The sequence below is a fragment of the Littorina saxatilis genome, linkage group LG17, assembly GCF_037325665.1.
Source record: "Littorina saxatilis isolate snail1 linkage group LG17, US_GU_Lsax_2.0, whole genome shotgun sequence".
Taxonomy (NCBI): Eukaryota; Metazoa; Mollusca; class Gastropoda; order Littorinimorpha; family Littorinidae; genus Littorina; species Littorina saxatilis.
In genome coordinates this window covers 8,009,984-8,033,630 of record NC_090261.1, presented here as the reverse complement: position 1 = coordinate 8,033,630, position 23,647 = coordinate 8,009,984, and the positions used below count along the sequence as shown (strand labels likewise).

The 23,647-nt window shown below is 41.4% G+C and overlaps 1 protein-coding gene and 1 pseudogene across 2 annotated transcripts in view; one reads left to right on the top strand and one right to left on the bottom strand.

The window, feature by feature from the left end:
- Nucleotides 1-1,565: 1,565 nt before the first annotated feature.
- LOC138952507 (uncharacterized) overlaps nucleotides 1,566-23,647 on the bottom strand; it is a 28,119-nt pseudogene continuing 6,037 nt past the window's right edge.
- The window catches only part of LOC138952201 (filaggrin-like), a 48,422-nt gene continuing 33,423 nt past the window's right edge, over nucleotides 8,649-23,647 (top strand). The window contains exons 1-2 of one of the 2 annotated variants that reach the window (XM_070323808.1): nucleotides 8,649-9,127; nucleotides 14,558-14,726. The gene's annotated coding sequence lies outside the window, so the exon portion shown is untranslated. The remainder of the gene's footprint in view (nucleotides 9,128-14,557; nucleotides 14,727-23,647) is intronic. The other variant, XM_070323809.1, reaches the window with a different exon arrangement.

The window sequence follows — 23,647 nt, the reverse complement described above, 5'->3', positions numbered from 1 at the left end:
TCAGCAGATTGCGATTCGCGGTGACTATCGTCTGCTATGTCGTCTGCTTCGATCGACTCGACAACACTGCTACCACTCACACTGACACTGTCCACATTCGCGGTGTTTCTGTCATTTTGTCAGGAATCACTTACCTTGGCGAATGGTAGCAAACCTTAGCCAATTTAGTTTTTTTTCTTTTTTGGTTGCGACATTTCAAATCCAAATCGAAAGCACTGACTGACTGATAAACAATCGCGAACCGGCGAACGCAAACGCTGAGAGTGTGGTTTCCCTTGTCCAAGGGAAACCACTCTTGCATCTATAATTTTCGTCAATGGCTTCTGTTCAAAACATTGATGTTTCGTTTTTGGTATTCGCGAAGGAAATAAACGTCAGTCAGTTGACTAAGTACATCGGCAGCAGTTTTAGCAATGAAAGCCTGACCAATACAAAAAACTGGACAAACTTTGGCCGATTCAGGCGAATACTCTTCGGACATTTGGCCGATAGGGACATAAAAGTTTCGGCCAAAGTAAAAAAAAAATCGGCGATTGGCCAAAGGGCCGACCCAAACGACACCCCTGAGCGAGTGGGGTTTCTCGGCAGAAGCATCATCGTACCATTACCAACCTGTGCAGTCAAAACAATCAGAAATACTTTCCTAAACGGATGAAGAGTGGGGTTCAAACTCCCTGAGCTACAGAAGGCTGAAACTATACTTTTACAAATCGTGTGACTGTGTTGAACAAGTATCTTTGGTTGAACAGCTTCCTGCATGGTTTGAAGATGATACTGGGTTGTCACGTGGTCCGGTGCATGGTTCACATGCTGCAACATTTTGTTCCAGATATTGTCCACTGTTGGTGTACTTCAGCATCAGGTAGTCAGTCCATGAGCCGGTCAGCATAGCCTGTGTCCAGTATTGTCCGTTTGCCTGTTGTCTGAAACATGGTTTTTTTTGGAAGTAACTCACGATCTCTGCACACATTTTAACATGTGAATAAGAACAGAAAAAGTTTGTCAAAAGTATACATAGTTTAATTTGCATTTACTTAAAGGCCAGACTTTCTTCTCGTTCATTATTTCTTCATAAAGATTCTGGAAATTAACAAAATGTTTCCCCCTCTCAATTGCCTCCTAACTTTTTTTAAAATGCATGTCGGTTTGTTGTCATCTGTGCATTACTACCTCTTGCCACCCGTGCGGCCATTGCCACCAGGTATCTCAACAATCAAACCGTCTATACAGGCTTAAAGGCACGTCCTTTTCCAAAAATTGCTCACTACACAGATCTGCGAAGACTTTTACATAGAAAAAAAAATCTCTTGACTTGAACATATACCAGGAATCAACATCCTGACTGGTTTTTGGAGCTGGATTTTTTAGGGAATGTTTTACACGTGTGGCGTTTAAGAAGTTAATTCATAAAATTCTACATTCGCAAAGAGAGTACCCATACAGAGTGTTCAGTTCTGGTATTTTTCAAAACGGAAGGATGTCCATATCCCATGTTAAAGCCTGGTAAGATTTGAGATTTTGAACCCAATCGTTTACACAGAAAGGGCTGTCGAAGGGCTGTCCATTTAAGAGGACGCATCCATGCCTGGATGAGCAATACACTGATAACACAGAAAAGGCACGAGTTTAACCTGCATATTCACAAAACTGGTTCAGAGGCCCGGTAAAGGGCACACATGTTAGTTATTTTAAGAGAACATCACGAAGACCTAATTATTAAATTAAAGCCTTTCTGCACGAATGTACATCTTCTATGAATTAATTTATAAAACGCCACATGTGTAATTCATTCCACACACAAAATCCAGCTCCAAGAAGCAGTGAGGCTGTTGATTATTGGTATGTGTTCAAGTCGAGAGATGATTTTTCCTGATATAGTGAGCAAAGACCTGCATTTTTTTTAAACTGTTCAGAGGCCTTGAAATGGTTAAACATTTTGTTTCTTTCAAGTAGTCTTTATGAAGAAAAAATTAACAATAAGGAAGGCAAATGCAAATTAGATTCCTCTTGACGAACTTTTTATGTTCTTCTTCACGTGTTACATTATGCGTACGTAGATCGCAAGATATTTTCGAAAAAAATTCATAGATAAGCCAATCTGCAAACGGACAAAAATTCACAATATTATTTTATGAAGCCAATAAATTTGACTCAAGAACTAAGCTTATGTGTTTGAGGTGATGTGCATGGGTATGAATGTTGAATGAGTCCGTCAAAGATACCCTCCATGTCGCCTTACAGTGGAACCTACCATTAAAATTATACCACCTTAAATTACCTTGCTCTTTCAAATGTACTGCTTAAAGTTAAACTTCTTGAACATGCAACTCTTGCTGTCTACAATAAAGACCATCAGGTCAACAACATACTCGTGAATTTATTTCTCAGAGTCAACTTTGTGTGCAGACTCTCCTCGGTGTCCGAACACCCCCGTGTGTATACGCAAGCACAAGACCAAGTGCGCACGAAAAAATCCTGTAATCCATGTCAGAGTTCGGTGGGTTATAGAAACACGAAAATACCCAGCATGCTTCCTCCGAAAACGGGGTATGGCTGCCTAAATGGCGGGGTAAAAAACGGTCATACACGTAAAATTCCACTCGTGCAAAAAAAACAACGAGTGTACGTGGGAGTTTCAGCCCACGAACGCAGAAGAAGAAGAAGAAGAAGAAGTAGACATTCGCAAGCATTCGCAACCATTCGTAAGACATTCGCAAGGATTCGTAAGGCTTCGAATGGTCAATATTTTTCCTGTCGATTAGTCTCTTTTTTTGGCCAAATACAACATAAACATGTTCATATACACATTTCTTGCGAATGTCTAAGGAATAGTTGCGAGTGCTTGTGAATGTGTACCGATCATTGCGAACGCCTTGCGAGCGCTACGAATACCTTTACGATGATTACGAATGGCTTGCGAATACTGAAGAATATGCATTCCTTGCGAATATTAGGAGCATGTTGCTAATATTCGCAACAAGAGACGAATGGTGGCGAATGGTTAAGAACATTTACGAATGTCTTGCGACCATGTCCCGATCATTACGAATTATTGGTGAATTCTATTCGCAAGGAAAATTCGGCACAGTGTAAGAGCAGTATTACGAACAATGCGAATTGCATAATCGCTTCATTCGTAAAATATTTGCAAGCACTCGCAACACTCGCAAGGCCACTCGCAACGTTCGTAATACATCCGCAAGACATTCGTATATGGATTTGTATGCATTCGCAATGATCGGTAAGGCTTCGAATTTTCAATATATTTTCCTGTCCATTCGTCTCTTTTTTTGCCGAATACAACATGTTCATATTCGCAAGGATATTCGGCACAGTGTAAGACAGGCATAACACCGTAGACCCCCCTCATGCAGCTAGCTGACAAACCCCTTCAAAGAGAGATGCCTCCCCAACCTATCTGCCTGCACGCATAGCTAGGAAAAAGGAGATTAATATGACATCAAGCCGTGCTGCTATCTTTATCAATAATTTCACACTGCTTATGGATCTGTTTTGTGTTGGGCTCTTCCCCTGCCCTGGGATGGCTGGATTCTCGAGTCCAAACAATGGGCAGCGATGGACAGTGTTGCATTTTGTTGTTTCTCGGGTCTGAAATTATGGGAAGTGTGCACATGTGTGTGTGTGTGTGTGTGTGTGTGTGTGTGTGTGTGTGTGTGTGTGTGTGTGTGTGCGCGCGTGCCCAGTGTGCGTGTGTGTGTGTGCGTGTGTGTGTGTGTGTGTGTGTGTGTGTGAGTGTGTGTGTGTGTTTTCGAGTATGTGTGTGTGTGTGTGTGCGTGCGTGTGTGCGTTCGCGTATGTGTTTGTGTGTGTGTGTGTGTGTGTGTGTGAGTGTGAGCTAGCCAGTCGCCTCCCACCCAGCCTAAAAAAAAAAAGCGTTCAAAACTCTGCCTATTTTATACTATGCTTCTTTTAGAAACAAAACACCTTCATGATATAAACCTCAACGATACCGGTAACAAAATCTACACTAAATTTCTCAAGTGATTCTTTGCACAAACCGATCAGGATTTGTTTTGCACGCAAAGTGTGTCGTAACCTTTCGACCCGACGCCCACGTAACTCCACAAACACGCGCGAAAAAGAGCCCAAATGATCCGCAACTGTTTTATTTATAAGAGGTATAATAGCTGGTTGGAGCCCATGGGCCAAGGACCGCCTCGCGGAGCGCTTGTAGCCAGATGCTTGCAGACACAACTGGCTTTTGTATGGGCTAGCTGTGGTATAAGGTTGTGATAAACTAAATTAGTGTTGGTCGATGTGTGGCAGACCCCATTCCCCATCGATGAAATAAGAATTCAAAAGAGAAAGTTACCATCGTCGATGCGGGCATGTTTAGATGTGTTCACCACACGAAGGCCGCGATTGAGCCCGCAGTCGACGTGGCGAAGCCTTTTTACTGAAAACTTAGTGCTAAAGGTTCGTGCGGCCAGCTTTGCGAAGTATACTTCGCGTAGTTGACTTCGTCCAGCTAAGGACAGGCTTCAATTTAAGCTATCACAATCAGAGACCGGAGTTTTAGTTAGAAAATGCTTAATGTATTATTCGTCTTGCGTACTCAATCAGACTCTCCACCACAGATGGGGCCAGGCTTTTACGCGAGAAAAAAACATCATTTAAAGACGGACGCAATGGCCTAGCGGATAAGACACCGGCCTCCCAAGCAGAAGGTCATGGGTTCGAATCCCGGCCGCGCCTGGTGGGTTAAGGGTGGAGATTTGTCCGATCTCCCAGGTCAACTAATGTGTAGACCTGCTAGTGCCTTATCCCCCTTCGTGTGTGCACGCAAGCACAAGACCAAGTGCGCACGGAAAAGATCCTGTAATCCATGTCAGAGTTCGGTGAGTTATAGAAACACGAAACTACCAAGCATGCATCCCATGAAAGCAGTATATTGCTGCCTAAATGGCGGGGTAAAAACGGTCATACACACAGCGTGGGAGTTCCAGCACATGAAAGAAGAAGAATTCATCTTAGACACACACACACACACACACACACACACACAAGCACGCACGCACGCACGCACAGTACACACACACACACGCACACACACATACACACACACACACACATATACACACACGCACGCACGCACGCATGCACGCACGTTCACACACGCTAACAAACACATGCCCACACACACACACACACACCAAACACACACACACACACACATACACACACACACCACACACACGCACACCACACCACACCACACACACCACACACACACACCACACACACACACACACACACCACACACACACACACACACACACACCACACACACACACACACCACACACACACACACACCACAGACACACCACACACACACACACACACACACACACACACACACACACACACACAATCTGCAGTCTGGCTGTTTACGGCGCAGATTGTTTTGTTTTGTTATTTTTTGGATGAATTAATTCCTTAATGACACATATATCAATCTGTGAATTTAATTCCACAAACCAATTATTATTATGTACAGGAACCAGCCAGGACGTAGATGGTCGGTCCATGTCCAAATTGAACAAGAAGGGCAAAGCCCATACGACTCACATGCTTGACCTCGACCTTTAGGGTAACTAAACCTAGCAATGACATCATACACTAAGAACTGCTTTACACATTTTTCCTACCAAAATACATGTGACCTTGACCCAAGGTCAAGGTCATCCAAGGTCATGCAACACAAAGCTGTTAATTCAAGACATAGGAAGTACAATGGTGCTTATTGGCTCTTTCTACCATGAGATATGGTCACTTTTAGTGGTTCACTACCTTATTTTGGTCACATTTCATAAGGGTCAAAGTGACCTTGACCTTGATCATATGTGACCAAATGTGTCTCATGATGAAAGCATAACATGTGCCCCACATAATGTTTAAGTTTGAAACAGTTATCTTCCATAGTTCAGGGTCAAGGTCACTTCAAAATATGTATACAATCCAACTTTGAAGAGCTCCTGTGACCTTGACCTTGAAGCAAGGTAAACCAAACTGGTATCAAAAGATGGGGCTTACTTTGCCCTATATATCATATGTAGGTGAGGCATTCAATCTCAAAAACTTCAGAGAAAATGGGGAAAATGTGAAAAATAGCTGTTTTTTAGGCAACATTTATGGCCCCTGCGACCTTGACCTTGAAGCAAGGTCAAGATGCTATGTATGTTTTTTGGGGCCTTGTCATCATACACCATCTTGCCAAATTTGGTACTGATAGACTGAATAGTGTCCAAGAAATATCCAACGTTAAAGTTTTCCGGACGGATGTCCGGACGGACGTCCGGACGGACGGACGATTCGGGTGAGTACATAGACTCACTTTTGCTTCGCATGTGAGTCAAAAACGAACTTATCCCATGTAAAATCCTGACCAGGCCTGTGGCGGTAAAGCTGATTGGTTGCTCAAGAAGGAAAGTGCCTTTAACATATTTCGATATCAGCACTGACGTTTTTTTAAGATCGTTAAAGGCACAGTAAGCCTCCCGTAAACCATCACAGAGCTCCCCGAGCGTCTACATACAGTACAAGCATACTTCCATTTAAACGCTCACCGAACGGGAACATCCTGACTGCTTTCTGTCGAGCGTGAGAAATGTTCAAAGAATTTATTTTCGTGGACTTGGCCCTTTACAACAATGGCGCCTCGTTTTGGTGCTGGACGGCTGTTATGAATATCCCGGAAATCACGCCCGGACAGTAAGCCTGCCGTAAACCATCACAGATACAGTCAGGCTTTTACACACAGTACAAACACCCTTCCATTTGAACGCTCACCAAACGGGAACATCCTAGGTGCCCTACGTAAAGAGCGAGCAATTTTTAAAGAATTAATTTTGCAGTTTGTCTCGGCGAACACTTTTTGGTCAAAAATGAGTTACTTACCTTAAACTGACGATAGCCGTGGATCGATGATTATCAGAATGTTTTTGGACCGTGGTGCGTTTTTGCGCTAGACCTAACTTTTAAAATCTAAATAATAAATTGACAGCTTGTTACACAAACATTCTTTAATCATAAAAGAATTCTTTTTTCATCAAGACAAGATCAGTGCAATTTGAAGTTGTGAAAGTTTGAAAAAAGAAAAGCCCGGAAGCAGGGTCACGCAAGGGTCGTAGCAGACGACGGTTTATGCGGCATATCGCCGTTCCTCTCAACAGTCAAAAGCCATCGCTAGAGTTCTTGTGAACCACATCCGTTTGTTTCGTGCATAAAAACGTGCTATTGTAGATAAGCTCACATCGAGTCGCATTCAAATGACTAACTGACTCGTCGCGATATAACCTTCGTGGTTGAAAACGACGTTAAACACCAAATAAATAAAGAAAGAAAGACTAACTGACGACTACATTGTGAAAAAGGGAAACTGGATCACACGGGTTCACGATGGCTCAGGGGTAAGATAAACCACGCAAAAATAAATTCTTTGAAAATTGTTCGCTCTTTACGGAGGGCACCTAGGATGTTCTCAATCTGTGAGTGTTTAAATGAAAGGGTGTTTGTACTGTGTGTAAAAGCCTGACCGTATCTGTGATGGTTTACGGGAGGCTTACTGTGCCTTTAATTAGAATAATCACCTATGAGCTCAGGGCTCCCCACCGACACTGTACCAAGAGGGTCCCGAGACCCCCAATTGTAATGTTTAGGGGGTCCGAGGAACCCCTCAGCGGAAAATTAGAGGATCCCAAAACCGGGAGGACTGTTGGCAGTTCTGTGAGACCTACCCAAAAGTGTTATTTGTCATATCGATTTGATATACTCGGGTTTGCTTTGGGTCGGTAGAGATCCGGCAGGACATTTTCTCGTCTTCGAAATACAGCCAAGTGAACGATCTTTTCTATTCTGTATGGAGACTAGCAGACGATTACATCAGTACCGATGGTTAACATCAGGTCCAACGCTGATACTTTGGAATTTTCAATTGGTACAGCGCTTGACTTTTGATCCTCGGGTCACGGGTTCAAATCCAGACAGGAACGGACACGGGTTAACTTAAAGTGATATCCATGTCCCCACCCGTGTCACACGGGTTAACTTAAAGTGATATCCATGTCCCCACCCGTGTCACACGGGTTAACTTAAAGTGATATCCATGTCCCCACCCGTGTCACACGGGTTAACTTAAAGTGATATCCATGTCCCCACCCGTGTCACACGGGTTAACTTAAAGTGATATCCATGTCCCCACCCGTGTCACCGGCGTGGCATGTGAAATACCTGGGTAATTCTGTCAAAAGAGTAAATGGCTATTACACCTAAACACGCATTCAGCTGGGTAGCGCGAATTCTGTTGCTGCTAGCTTTCCACTTGGATGATGCGACCCGAATTGCCGAGGAATGGGATTTACAGTAATTACAAAAATAATAATAAAGAAGACAGGACTGAATTGTAACGTTGTCCCTGGTATCTCATTTGCGACCGATTCCACCAGAAGACAGTGTGACTGGGTGAGTGGAACGGGCAATCACAGCCTCCAACCAACTAGCTGCTGCTAATCCTACCATGCTGGTGATACGTGCGACGAATGACTGGCGCAGCAGATGTGCCACACACAAGCAGGCGCAGTGCTGGCAGCTGTATGCTGCCTATTTGCGTGCTCCCATCGATTCAGTCAAAACACTACTGTCAGGCGGACAAATAAATCGGGATGACTGAACAGTCTACACGTACGCTCCCATACGTTCCTACCTGCAAATCACCAAGGAGGCGTTTTTCTTTCTTTCAGTTTTGTTTTTCTGTGACAGCCAGCGGTCTGCTAATAGGGTCAGCATTTTCCAACAACAAAGAATGTTTTTGAAATAAACAGTTTCGGGGTTCAGTTTGTGAGCTACCTGCGGGTCAGCACACCTTCGCGGGTTTTGAATCCGAAAAGGTGAGAGTGTTACAAATTTCAATGAAAGTCTAACAGAACAAATTGCCGTTAGCGACTGAGTTCTCTGTCTGTGTTGTTTGACAAGAAAATCGTATTAGGAAAGAAACTGACACTTTTGTATTGAGTGACATGCATGTGCCTTTGACGCCAACGAAGAAAAGTAGCCATTGCGTAAAAGTGGATCATCAACCAACGTAACGGTTGTGCCATGTGCATTGGGTAAGTATTTAACAATTGTGTGTGGTCATAATAGTTCCTTACGATTATTTCGTTTTCAATGTTTGTCGTTTGCTTTTTACAGTCCTTCCTTGCCTTGGAGTTGCCTTGGTTAAGAAGATCACTAAAGGATGCATGACTTTTAAAGATCTTAAGGCCAACAAAAAAAAAATAGGTCTGTTTACGGTAACCCGACCGACCCTATTTTTTTCGCGCGACCCTAGACTTTTTTTTGGCATTTGGGAAAAAAAATCTTTTGGTTTTTTTTGCAAAATAACGTAAAAATATGGTTTTTTGGGGGAAAAAAAAGCAAAAACATCCCGACCTACCGACCCTATTTTTTTGGCCTATGTTACCGTAAACAGACCTATTTTGTTTTTGGCCTAAAACAAAAAGAAAACACAACAGCAACCAGTGTTGGTAAATTCTTCAGGATGGTAATGAAAAGTCAGATTGTATTAACTCTTTACACATTGCTTCACTCTGCCTGCTACGTCTCTCTCAGTCTCAGACTATTTGCATAGGTGAGTTGATGTACCTGACATGGTCATTCGTTCGCTGTGGTTTCTTTGCCAGCTCCTTTAGAATTATCACACGTTAGCTAATTATCTGCCATCACTGATTGTAAACATAACTCCTGCTTGTGCTGGTTCTGGGAAATTCTTGAAAACAAAAACGTAACGTTATTTTGATAGCAGCTGATCATGAAGCGAAAAGATTTCATTAGTGTTCAAATCTCAAAGAAATTAAAGTGCAATTTTCACTGTAATTGTGATTTCTTAACGTGAAAAATAAGAAAACATGTGGTATATATATATATAAAAAAAAGCTTTTTATCAATAAGTCTATCAAATTTAACATATCAGTCAGTCAGGCTAGAAAACAAAGCATGCAAACAGCCAAGGAAATAAAACAAACAAACAAACGGTCTGGGTGGCCGAGTGGTAAACGCACTTGCCTCGGAAACGAGAGGTTGCGAGTTCGACCCTGGGTCAGGGCGTTAGTAATTTTCTCCCCCCTTTCCTAACCTAGGTGGTGGGTTCAAGTGCAAGTCTTTCGGATGAGACGAAAAACCGAGGTCCCTTCGTGTACACTACATTGGGGTGTGCACGTTAAAGATCCCACGATTGACAAAAGGGTCTTTCCTGGCAAAATTGTATAGGCATAGATAAAAATGTCCACCAAATACCCGTGTGACTTGGAATAAAGGCCGTGAAAGGTGAATGCTCGCCCTAATAGGCTTGAGGTTTGCTGGCCGATGTGAATGCGTGATATATTGTGTAAAAAATTCCATCTCACACGGCAGAAATTAATATGTAAAGCGCTTAGAGAACGTCAAGCGCTATATAAATTTCCCCATACATACATACAATATAGAGAAAACATCCTCTATTGAATTTATTATTCCGGTCTGCTTAATTTCAAATCAGCCATGATGTTTATTTCTATCGATTTTTTTTTAGGCGTATAGTTGCTTGCTGTGTCTCCTTTGTTCATTCTCTATTTGCGTGTGTAAGGTAGTTTTACTGTTCGCTTCATGGCCCATCGGTACGACAATTTTGAGAACCCTGAAATCCATTTTTCATTGTTATCCTGGTTAAAGAACCTTTGAATTTACATTAAAAATCAATCCGCTCTTCGCCGCTTTTCAATCTGAGAACATCTTCTGTGCCAAGAGAGTATCGGCCTTTCATAAAACCGCTATTGCAATGTCAGTCTAACACACACACACACACACACACACACACACACACACACACACACGAACGACACACACACACACACACACACACACACACACACACGAACGCTCGCACGCACTGCCACGCACGCACGCACGCACGCACACACACACACCCACACAAACACACACACTCACACACACACACACACACACGCGCGCACGCACGCACACACACACACATACACACACATACACACACTCACACACACACACACCTGATCACGAAAGTAGAAAGGCTTTGGAAATTGAACCAAAATACGCAGTAACCTTCACTTCAAAGAGGAAGCAACTGTTGCCAGGTAACGAGAATGAATAAAGACGACACAATCATGGACAAAGCAAAAGGCGGTTCCAAAACAAATCTGTCTGAAGAGATCACAAGAACCCACAGGTAGAAACAAAGCTAGAACTAAACAGAAAACTCTTTTCATTTCACACAATCCTTTTGAATCTCTGTTTGTTTATTCATGGCACAATGGATTTTGAAAGAACAATTTGAACTTTAGAAAGTGAGTTTCGATCGCGTTGCTTGTGCGTTTTAGCGGCAGTACCAACTCGGATACATTCAGCGTGCTGGACAGTGCTGCATAGGATTTACGATACGCACAAATGTCCGTACTGAGGTTTTGTGTACTGCAATTAAGTAAAGACTTTTATTGATAAATTGGACAATGGAGATAAAACGAGTCATCAAAGGATTACTTCACCAGACAGTGCGTATTTCTGTATCTGCGGTAGATACGGATAAAAAGCTGAAAGCAGGATACCAAAGGATACCAAACCCAGCTAAGTCAAACAATAGACAGACAGACAGACAGACAGACAGATATGTTTTAAGGACACACACCTTTTTTAACAAAATACATTTTCTGGGGCAATGTCTTCCATAAAAAATTTAGAATCATTCGTATTTGCTTTAAATATGGGTAGCCTACAATGTTTAAAGCAGAATGGTTACGGTTTCTATGCCTTACCCTATTGGACCATACATTAACCCCCCCCAGAAACAAGAACAAGAACAACAACAACAACAACAACAACAACAACAACAACAACAACAACAACAACAACAACATCAAACAGACAGACAAACATACAGACAGACACTTGTAAACACAGACCGATAAAAAGATCGATATTCAAAGTCGAAACGGCAATCCTTAATAATTGTATTAGTGGCACGAACTTCACAAAACAATTTCTCACATTTTGACTTGTCTGCAATCAGAGAAATACTATCTCAAGTCACTGAATCGAAATGAATAATTCAACGACAACAACATTAATGGATATTGGGGAAAACCCCAAAATGGACATCGATCAATATTCATCATCCAGACGTTTTCATAAGATCTCCATGTACTCATTCTGTTCAGAACATGTCTGCAGAATGATACACCAGAGAACAAAGAGAGCGAAAGGAAATACAATCAACGTCTAGACCTAGCCATCCTGAGCAAAATAGTCTTGCAATTGATGACTCAAAGTGTTGTGTATACTGGCATTAGCCTAGGGACAGGAAGATGCAGGGTGGTCCAAAAAAATGTAGACAGTTTTGCGTGCCTGTCATTTCTGCTACAGGGCTCCCACCTATTCTTTTTCACCTGCAATATCTCACACAAGCATGACAGTTTAGTAAGGCACAGTTTTTTTTACATTTAGTTTTGACTAAATGTTTTAACATAGAGGGGGAATCGAGACGAGGGTCGTGGTGTATGTGTGTGTGTGTGTGTGTCTGTGCGTGTGTGTGTGTGTGTAGAGCGATTCAGACTAAACTACTGGACCGATCTTTATGAAATTTTACATGAGAGTTCCTGGGTATGAAATCCCCAGACATATTTTTCATTTTTTCGATAAATGTCTTTTATGACGTCATATCCGGCTTTTTGTAAAAGTTGAGGCGGCACTGTCACACCTTCATCAAATTGATTGACATTTTTGCCAAGCAATCTTCGACGAAGGCCGGACTTCGGTAGAGCATTTCAGCATGGAGGCTTAAAAATTAATTAATGACTTTGGTCATTAAAAATCTGAAAATTGTAATTAAAATTATTTTTTTATAAAACGATCCAAAATTACTTTTATTTTATTCTTCATCATGTTCTGATTCCAAAAACATATAAATATGTTATATTCGGATTAGAAACAAGCTCTGAAAATTAAAAATATAAACATTATGATTAAAATTAAATTTCCGAAATCGTTTTAAAAACAATTTCATCTTATTCCTTGTCGGTTCCTGATTCCAAAAACATATAGATATGATATGTTTGGATTAAAAACACGCTCAGAAAGTTCAAACGAAGAGAGGTACAGTAAAGCGTGCTATGCAGCACAGCGCAACCGCTACCGCGCTGAACAGGCTCGTCACTTTCACTGCCTTTTGCACTTGCGGCGGACTACGGTCATTGTGAAAAAATGCAGTGCGTTCAGTTTCATTCTGTGAGTTCCACAGCTTGACTAAATGTAGTAATTTCGCCTTACGCGACTTGTTCTTCTTTGTAACATCATTTCTGGGCGTATTCAATAGTTCATCACATTCTCAATCCAAGCACCTCGTCCCTAGATCTTTCTCCTCCAGATTTCTTCCTCTGGGGGTACTTGAAAGAAAGGGTGTACCACAGACAATACAAGCGCTAAAGGAGAACATTCTTCGTGAAATCAGGAGGATTCCACTCGAGACCTTGGACAGAGTTATCAACAACTTCAATGTCCGTGTCGCAGCCGTAATCCAGAGACGAGGTGCTTGGATTGAGAATGTGATGAACTATTGAACTACGCCCAGAAATGATGTTGCAAAGAAGAAAAAACTGTGCCTTACTAAACTTTCATGCTTGTGTGAGACATCCCAGGTGAAAAAGAATAGGTGGGAGCCCTGTAGCAAAAATGACAGACACGCAAAACTTTCTACATTTTTTTGGACCACCCTGTATATCCTACAAGAACCGGTGATCTGGGCCGAGGTACACAAGAAAGTTACCAATCGGTCGCGAGCCAGCCGCGGTATTGGATTGCTTCAAATTGAGATTTGTGAACGAATGAATCAGATACCGCGGTTTGTTATTTCAAACAATGTTTTATTCATGTATAACATGTTCATGAAATTCACATTGCCAAAAAGTGAAAACAAAAACAAGCCTACGGCGTATTGGGGTGTCTTCAAAACAAACTTGCAATCAGACATAAGAACATGGCAGACAGTCAGGTCCTTACACAATATGCAAAGACAGTCAGTCAGTTTAACACAAAATATCATCCAAATTTCGAAGAAAAACAACAACAACAACGGTTTGTTCTCTATCGTTTGGGTGGCATCCACTTTTGGTTCGTGCGCCCTCAGCCAAGGCCACGACAACCGGTCCAACAAAGACATAAAGACATGTCAACAACTCTATCACTGCTGCCACATGACAAGTGTCATAAAGACAATTCAAACCAGTAGGAACGTCCTTTTAGTACGTTCTTTTTCGGTATTTTCAAATAAAAGATACTCAAATAATGGAGATTTGTTGTTAAGGCGAACACTGGTCAAGTTCAGTGTCGTTTTCTTCCGCCTAAAATCCTTAGACAGCTCTGTATAAAAACGTATTAAGTCAGAACATGGCATTTGTAACTATTCAAGCTTCGCACGCACAGCCGCACAGTATGCACACTCTGTAGTATTTTTCTTGTTGTTTTTTCTCTCAAAGAAAGTGGTCCAAGCACTCTGTCGACCTGGAGTCTCTTTACGCCTGGTCATGTAGGACGTCCTTCATTTGCTGACCGACAATCTAAGCATGCGTTCCAACTACTAGCCAATAGAAAACTGGACGGAAGGAGAAGAATATTGTCATGGCAACGCCGTCAGAGTTGTTGCAGGTCAGTGAAACTTGTAAAACTGTTTATTTATAAGGTGCGAATTACCCATTTTGATACCGGGAATTTAAAGTCTAGAGACTGTTTTATTGTTTGTGTGGGTTTGTTGACCGGTTGAAAGCACAACAAAAAACAAAAGAGAGAGAGAGAGAGAGAGAGAGAGAGAGAGAGAGAGAGAGAGAGAGAGAGAGAGAGAGAGAGAGAGAGAGAATCACATAAGAAATACAAACAGTGCGGAGTGTTCCAAGTCTACAGGGCACAGTGAAGTGGAGATTAGGGGTTGTTCGCGAAATGTTCATTGCCGATTGATTGCTGCCATCGTAGTTTGCCTTTGCTGTTTGTTGGTGGCTGGTCGATTCCATCCGATCATTCTTTGTCCCTCGCTTTGTAATTTCTGTCTCTCGCTTTGTTCTCTCTGTCTCTCGCCTTGTTCTCTCTGTCTCTCGCTTTGTTCTCTGTCTCTCGCTTTGTTCTCTCTGTCTCTCGCTTGTTCTCTCTGTCTCTCCCCTTGTTCTCTCTGTCTCTCGCTTTGTAATCTCTGTCTCTCGCTTGGTAATCTCTGTCTCTCGCTTTGTTCTCTCTGTCTCTCCCCTTGTTCTCTCTGTCTCTCGTTTTGTAATCTCTGTCTCTCTTTTTAATCTCTGTCTCTTGCTTTGTTCTCTCTGTATCTCGCTTTGTTCTCTCTGTATTTCGCTTTGTAATCTCTGTCTCTCGCTTGTAATCTCTGTCCCTCGCTTTGTAATCTCTGTCTCTCGTTTTGTAATCTCTGTCCTTCGCTTTGTAATCTCTCTCTCTCGCTTGGTAATCTCTGTCTCTGGCTTTGTAATCTCTGTCTCTCGCTTTGTAATCTCTGTCTCTCGCTTGGTAATTTGTCCTTCGCTTTGTAATCTCTGTCTCTTGCTTTGTAATCTCTGTCTCTTGCTTTGTAATCTCTGTCTCTCGCTTGGTAATCTCTGTCTCTCGCTTTGTAATCTCTGTCTCTCGCTTTGTAATCTCTGTCTCTCGCTTTGTAATCTCTGTCTCTCGCTTTGTAATCTCTCTCTCTCGCTTGGTAATCTGTCTCTGGCTTTGTAATCTGTCTCATGCTTTGTAATCTCTGTCTCTCGCTTGGTAATCTCTGTCTCTCGCTTGGTAATCTGTCCCTCGCTTTGTAATCTCTGTCTCTCGCTTTGTAATCTCTCTCTCTCGCTTGGTAATCTGTCTCTCGCTTTGTAATCTCTGTCTCTTGCTTTGTAATCTGTCTCTCGCTTTGTAATCTCTGTCTCTCGCTTGGTAATCTGTCCCTCGCTTTGTAATCTTTGTCTCTCGCTTTGTTCTCTCTGTCTCTCGCTTTGTAATCTCTGTCGCTTTTATTGTTAGCCTGTCTTTGCTAAATGTTCTTATGCCTATTTAGCGGCACACCGGCACTTCTACTAAAAATCCTACTTTTGCTCTCTTTGGGGGTATCTTTTTTGTCAGTATCTCTTTTGGCTGTTTTCTCTAAGGATCGTTAAAAAAGACAATGCTGACTCTTAATTCTAACTTGTCCTCTTTTCACTTTGTTTTTTGCTAATCCTTTTGCCGAACAAAGGTTTACTATTTAAGATTTGTTAAAAGTGAAAAGAATTTTTTTGGGGACTAGTCTTTCTCTTTCATGTTTTCTGTTTAACATTGAACGAGACCGTTCAAAATAACCCAATTAAAGGGATAACATATCAGAAAAAGGCCATCAGATCTCTTCCAAAGCAAGTCTTAAGATTCTGCGTTACAAATAACGCTACCACGCAGGAAGACTGCCTTCACTTTGCAAAAGTAAGTGTATCTAAAGCTTTAATTAAATTGAGTAAAATGGGCAAAAACAAGTCGCGTAAGGCGAAATTACTACATTTAGTCAAGCTGTGGAACTCACAGAATGAAATTGAACGTAGTCCGCCGCTAGTGCAAAAGGCAGTGAAAGTGACGAGCCTGTTTGGCGCGGTAGCGGTTGCGCTGTGCTTCATAGCACGCTTTACTGTACCTCTCTTCGTTTTAACTTTCTGAGCGTGTTTTTAATCCAAACATATCATATCTATATGTTTTTGGAATCAGGAACCGACAAGGAATAAGATGAAAGTGTTTTTAAATTGATTTCGAAAATTTAACTTTGACCTTGATAAAAAATTTTATATTTTTTTTTTAAATTTTCAGAGCTTGTTTCTAATCCAAATATAACATATTTATATGTTTCTGGAATCAGAAAATGATGGAGAATAAGATAAACGTAAATTTGGATCGTTTTATAAATTTTTATTTTTTATTTATTACAATTTTCAGATTTTTAATGACCAAAGTCATTAATTAATTTTTAAGCCACCAAGCTGAAATGCAATACCGAAGTCCGGCCTTTGTCGAAGATTGCTTTGCCAAAATTTCAATCAATTTGATTGAAAAATGAGGGTGTGACAGTGCCGCCTCAACTTTTACAAAAAGCCGGATATGACGTCATCAAAGACATTCATCGAAAAAAAGAAAACAACGTCCGGGGATATTATACCCAGGAACTCTCATGTCAAATTTCATAAAGATCGGTCCAGTAGTTTACTCTGAATCGCTCTACACACACACACACACACACACACACACACACACACACACACACACACACACACACACACACACACACATACACCATGACCCTCGTCTCGATTCCCCCTCTATGTCAAAACTTGACTAAATGTAAAAAGGGCACTCTTATTAGTGAGGGATGGGTTGGGTTACTTCCCTTGATGCAAGAACGTGTTTGACTACGTGTTGCTGTTACTAAGACCGCCGCGTCACAGAAGGCTCTGGCCGTCTAGCCGCAACGCGGCGCCCCTGGACTTTTTTCGTTTGCAACACCGGACAGAAGCAGCTCATTCACTCCCTTGCAGGCTCTTACATGATCAAATTATAAGGCCATCCCTCCTGAACACATACCAAAACTCAAGAGGATGACTGCTTCCTGAACAGAGTTCGATTATTTTGTTTTTAAGGAAATACATTCTTTATGGATACTGGTTGCAATCTGTGAAGTTAATTCATTAAATGTCTCCACGGAGAGCACCAATGATGTTTGTTTTTGTTACGTGGCCATGTGGAGGGATGTTCTTCTCTCTCGTAAAAGCCCGGCCAATTCTGAGACGGTCAGCTTTTTACGGTAATTCAGTTGCCCCTTAAAATCGCGTTTGATGCATCTTCTGTTTTAAAGGGCATTTCTCCGCCTACGGGAATTTCTGAATACATACAGTATCGGATGTTTTCTTTTTCCGTCCTTCGTAAAACCGCTGTTATCACTTTCTTTATTCTAAAATGTGATTTTGTATTTGAACGTAAAAATCTCCGGTGCAAGGGTTTTGAATCTGCTCAGTGGTCTAACCTGACGATGAACGCGTTCTGTGACTTTTATTTCACGAAAACAGTGAGACACAATTGCACATGTCCGACGAACTGCATCATTTTACCATCTCTATGTAAGACGTTTTTCGGACAAAAATTGTCGCAGTTTTATATCCATGTTTGCATTACATAGGAGACTTAGACGTCTCTCTCTCTCTTTTTCTCTCTCTCTCTTTTTCTCTGGCTGTCTCCCTTTCTCTCGCTCCATATGTGTGTGTATTTTTCTCAGTCTCTCAGTGTCTTTCTCCCCCTGTTTCTCTTTGTCCCTCTCTCTCTGTCTGTCTATCTCTCTCTGTTTTTCTCACCCTCTAGCTGTATATCTCTCTTTTCTCAATCTGTCTGTCTGTCTGTCTGTCTCTCTCTCTGACTTTGTGTACATGCGCTTACCTTTATCGTAAAATGTAACTCTACGCTTCGCATAATATATAGTATTCGCTGGCTAAAGTAGCAAAAGGTGTGTAGAAAAAAACAGAGCAAAATTGAGCGGCAAGGCAGCAGCTGTTGCTGTTGTTATCAGCCCTACGCTGCAAGGGGATTTAGATCCCATCGGGGATCTAATCTCACCATCAACATCTCAGTAGTTATCTGCAGCCATCGTGGCAAGTGTTCGATTTTATACAGTGCTTGAGTCTCTACTGCGTTAATAATTTTGAATGGTTATTCAGTTTGTTTTGTTTGTTTGTCCGAGTGTCTGTTTTTTTGTTGTTGCTGGCCTTTGTTCGTGAGGAGTAGATGTGTATGACAGAAAAGGGAGAGAGAGAGAGAGAGAGAGAGAGAGAGAGAGAGAGAGAGAGAGAGAGAGAGAGAGAGAGAGAGAGAGAGAGTATTGTGTGTGGATGTACGTGTGTGTGTGTGTGTGTGTGAGTGTGTGTGTGTATGTATATGTATGTGTGTTAGTGTGTGTGTGTGTGTGTGATAGTGTGTGTGTGTGTGTGAGAGAGAGAGAGAGAGAGAGAGAGATAGAGTGAGAGAGAGAGCGCGAGAGAGAGAGAGGGAGAGCGCGCGCGAGAGAGTATTGTGTGTGCATGTATGTGTGAGTGTGTGTGTGTGTGTGTGTGTGTGTGTGTGTGTGTGTGTGTGTGTGTGTGTGTGTGTGTGTGAGAACGAGAGAGAGAGAGAGAGAAAAAAAGTGAACATACAAGTGCATTGTGTCATTCCTAAAATGAGAAATTTTATACCTCATTGAAAAATGGCAGTCATTTGAATAATGAATTGGTCATAACACCGGAAGTCACTTTGCACGTTCAACAAACACTGTTACTTTCAGGACAACGGCACCACATGGGCTTGCCAGTTTCACAAAACATGAAAACTGATCTGTGTAATTTCTTTGTCTGTTTTTGTTGTAAGAAATTGTCTTTTTATAATCTTGAATAAAGCTCATACAAATGTCAGTTTTGTTATAAATAATGGCGTTTTCATATCTTACATAAAGCACATAAACTTAAAGCCCCAGTATGTCTCAAATGGTTTACAAAACGATTTAAATCTTCTGATGAAAAAAGCAGTCCTAACCTTATGGAACACAATTGCAATAGCATTTAATAGCATTAAATAAAACAGTTCGTTTGAATTGCTATTTAGCTCGCGTAAACAACACCCAGATTTCGTGGTTTATCTAACCCCTGAGCCATCGTGAACCTGTGTGATCCAGTTTCTTTTTTTTTTTTTTTACAATTTAGTCGTCAGTTTGTGATGTGAATGCGACTGGCTGTATCTGCAATAGCACGTTATTGTGTACCTCTGATTCTAAAACGCAACAAATGGCTGCGAGTCACACGAACTTGTCGGCGGCGGCTGGCTTCAAAGAAAGCGAGCGCTATGCAGAAAAATCGTCTGCTTTGAGACACGACATTTTGTGACCCTGCTTCCGGGCTATCTTTTTTAAAACTTTCAAAACTTCGAATTGTACTTGATGAAAAAATAAATCTTTTATGATTTAAGAATGTTTGTGTTAATAGCTGTCAATTTATTATTTAGATTTTAAAAGTTAGTTCTAGCGAGGCGCCTGATTGTAGATCAGACGGTCAACGAAAATAAATTCTTTGAAGATTTCTCACTCTCGACGAAAAGCAGCCAGGATGTTCCCGTTCGGTGAGCGTTCAAATGGAAGGGTGTTTGTACTGTGTGTGAAAGCCTGACAGTATCTGTGATGGTTTACGGGAGGCTTACTGTGCCTTTAAGCACGCTTTGTTGCCGTTTAGCAAACTACAACGGCGTTAAGCGGACTGTTACTACGGCGGAAACGATCGAAGCAAAAGGTTTTTCCATCAATCACGTCATGGTGAATCAAGCGAGTTCCTGGTGTTAAATCTGTGAGCTGCACTTAATGCCCGCTTTGCGTGAGTCCTGCTCTTTGTCATTCGGAATCGTCTGGTCCTGTCTGTGAAGCCTTGTATCCCATCAAACGCGCTGTATTTGGGACAGGTTGATTTTATTTGTAGCGCCTGAAGATCACACTATTGATTGCTCTCTTAGAACAGGTGTTTCGCGCAAGCTGTTTTTTGCTCTTTTTTTTTATTTATAAGTTTGAGAAATATCAACAAACTCGCAAGCTGTTTAGTTAGCTACTTAATGGCAGCGCAGTTACCCCCCACTCCCCCTTCCTTCCGTCATATGTTACACTAGAATGAATACCCGCTTCGCCGGGTAGCCGGCTTCGCCGGTAAGAAGTACTTAGAGCCGTACGCCGGCTTCGCCGGGTCCGAACAATGGACCCGCCAAGCTTAGGTCCCTCCCAGATTCGTGGAATGGGAACAGCACGAAAATGATTCAGTGGCCATAATGCCATTCCTGACCATATCGAGTCCCATCCTTGTCGACGAATGTAACCGTGTTAATCACCTTTGGAGGCGAACTCCACTCAAACAGGACTGAGCAAGTTATGGCTTCTCAAAGGAAGGCCAGTACATAAAATTACATAAAAGCCGCCAGACCACATCACAAACAGAACTGAACAATGCACAGGTGTTGCTTACATAGAGACACACACACTCACACACACACACACAAAAACACAGAGAAGCCGTATCTATAGAGAGATAGATGACAGTGTATTTTTCGCGTGGCTATAAATTGATTCGACCTTTGCACTTTTACAGTGAGGATAATTTACGGGTCCAATTTACGTTCTGTACACTGCGTTGACCTTCTAAAAATAGTAACAGTAACAGAACGCCGGGAATATATCCGAAGACGCTCAGCGCAGTGGACAGCGCAGTGTAGTAACTTACAACTGAACGGGAAAGCCACACGAAGGAAGGGAGATAAACGCCAAACACTGGAGAAGATAAGGAAGAGTTACTTATAAGGGTGAAATGAAGACAAAAACCAAAATCAGTTCAGCGCTGCGCGCTGAGAGCACGTGTTGAAATATCTCATCGATGATATTGTGTCCGGGGTGTAGCTGAATACGGTGTCCAAATTTGAAAAAGATCCACCGAGAACTTTGGCGTTGTGATGTGGTGTAGCGGCTATGGTGTGTCGGTATGGGGGCCCGGGTAAGCTGAGGTGGAACCAAAATAGCTGAGGTGGAACCAAAATCGGTTCCGCGCTGCGCGCTGAGAGCACGTGTTGAAATATCGACCAGGTTGTGTCGTGTCCCGGGTCTACCTGAATATGCCCACCAAATTTGAAGCAGATCCATCGAGAACTTTGGCCGTGCATGGCGAATACACAAATACACAAACACACAAATACACAGACAGATACACAAACACACAGACAAACAGACACAAGTCGTATATATATATAGATGAATATGCTAAGCCTCCAGTTGGTGTATTATTTATGGCCTGTAACAACAACAAAAAACTCATCAAAATAGAGAATCGTGATTTTTCGATCCACTTATCTCTATTTTCGACCGACTCGTTGTGATTGTGTTGTTTACACCGCACAATACCTCAGATCGATTTGTATCAGAACAACATATCGGTATGAAACAAAGCAAGGGAAGTCCGACCTACAAAGCCAAATATGATTCATCACCTTGGCGGGGAATGCTACAGGTCATGGTATTTTTACTTTGTATCACACATTTTAACCTCATTTTCTTTGCATTTTTAACCTAGTTTTTAAAACTAATTCTGCTATCTTGTTATTCTAAAAAATGTTTACATGCCTATGTGTCTCCTCTTTATCATCATTCTCCTGTTGTCAATTCTTGGCGGTCTGTCTTTTATTCAATGTTGTGATTCTATTCCTTTTGTATGCCTGTCTTTTTTCTTCTTTTTTTTTCTTTTTTTTTTCTTTTTACATTAAATTACTTTTTAATTCAACAACAATCTAACTAAGGACAATGGGGATATAAAAAATTAAAAAAAAAAAATTAAATTTACTTCTTTTGCCCTAATCTTTTCACCTCTATCATGGACAAATACCAATAATGGACAAAAGTATTAAAATATTTTACAATTTTATATGCCTGTCTGTTATTTAAAGAATGTCTATGAATTTAATGCTCTCTTCTTCCTTTTCGACACAGCCTCTTCTGAATACAACTTTTGCTTGGATATATGTTACTCCCTTCACGAGCCAAAAGAAAAATTTCTGTTTGTTGCATTCAGACAATAAAGTTTTATTGAATTGAATTGAATTGAATTGAATTATGAAGTATGTCCTTTGTAATCACCGAGGAAGAAAACAGACGCATTCTTTGTCAAGTTTTCAAACTGCTGATTTCATTTTTTGCTTTTTTGTCAGTCTTAATATGGACTGCTTTGCCTGCAATTACTCAAAATTGATCGGCTTCTCTTGTTTTAGCTAATAACGGCTAATAACGTCATTGCAGGATGACACAATAAGCTACATTCTTATTGTTTGACATCTTGAGCTTTTGTTGTTCGGTCAATCCTCACATGTAAGTATGCTGCTTAGTGATTTCATACGAGCCTGCGTCCATCAAGGTCTGCGTTTATTATATTGTGATAGCTTCAAAAATAAAATTCGGTGTAAGAATACAAATAAAACTTGGTTTCTATCATAAGTTTTGATTGGCATGTACAGTGACAACAAATCCTGCTACCAACCACAATAATTCAATTATTGAGAAAAAGAGGTCGCGATTAACCCCTTCACTGCCACAGTATAGCAGCATTTTGGTATTGCTGTGCGCCAGGGCAAATTTCGCTTTCTTCGGTAGGTTTACTAATCTGTTCACTGCTCAATCATTTATTGAGATATCTGTTAAGATCTTTGGCATGTGGTTTGCTTACATGCACCCTTGGCAATTATGTGATAACATGATCATTGGACTTTGTTTGTGATTGTTATAGTAAAAATCGATATAATGACCATTTTTGTCAAAAATTACAGTTTCCAAACTTTCACACACACACACTGCAGCACGTAAAACCGCAGAAAACACAGCTAAAACTGGTGTCAAACATCAGGTAGGGGAGGGTGGGGCAGGTAGGGTCAAAAAAATCCTTTTTCACTCTCATTCAAAGATTAACCAGTGAAAACATTTCAAACAACTTTTTAAGAAAACTTTAATCCTTTTGCAATACAATAATTCAACATTCGAAAAT